This window comes from Tupaia chinensis, unplaced genomic scaffold, assembly GCF_000334495.1.
Source record: "Tupaia chinensis unplaced genomic scaffold, TupChi_1.0 Scaffold000023_1, whole genome shotgun sequence".
Classification (NCBI taxonomy): Eukaryota; Metazoa; Chordata; class Mammalia; order Scandentia; family Tupaiidae; genus Tupaia; species Tupaia belangeri.
Genome location: NW_006159453.1, coordinates 437,801 through 438,514, shown reverse-complemented (window position 1 = coordinate 438,514; position 714 = coordinate 437,801). Strand labels below are relative to the sequence as shown.

The 714-nt window shown below is 54.5% G+C and overlaps 1 pseudogene; it reads right to left on the bottom strand.

Annotated features, from left to right (window-relative positions):
* Positions 1-11: 11 nt before the first annotated feature.
* Positions 12-714, bottom strand: LOC102470894 (alcohol dehydrogenase [NADP(+)] pseudogene; annotated as a pseudogene).

Below are 714 nucleotides of genomic sequence, written 5' to 3'. Positions count from 1 at the left end.
GGTCATACTTTTCAGCCAATGGCCAGGACCACTGGCTTCTCAAGCAAGATGGGCTCACCAGGGTCACACCAAGCATGATCTGAAGAACCCAAGGGACTGTAAGCAGTCACCTCCAGGCCACGTGCTTGGCAGTGGGCAATCAGCTCCTTCTGTGCCAAGTACGGGTGACAGCCCACCTGCAAGACAGCTGGGCGCACCGAGGCCACACTGAGTATATCATCGATCTTCTGGCTGTTGAAATCGGATAGGCCCAACACCCACACCAGTCCCTTGGCCACCAGTGCCTCCAGAGCCTTCCAGGTCTCCTTGTAGTGAGTGGAGTCATAGCATATCATCCCATCTGCATTCTTTGGGAAGAGATTGTCTCCCCATTTGAAGGCATAAGGCCAGTTCACCAGGTACAGGTCCAGATACTCCAGCTGGAGGTCAGCCAGCATCTTCCGAAGGGCAGGCTCCACATCCTCAGGGTGGTGCTTGGTGTTCCACAGCTTGGATGTCACAAACAGTTCCTCCCAAGACACCCCCTTTCCGGGTCCCACGTTCTCCTTCAGGGCCTCCCCAATCTTGGTCTTGTCATAGATGGCAGCACAGTCAATGTGGCGGTACCCTACGCTAAGGGCAAACTTAACAGCTGCTTTTACCTAGCCAGGCTTACTCTTCCAGACCAATCAGAGGCATTTTTTGTCCCATGTGCAGGACACAGGGAGCTGCCAT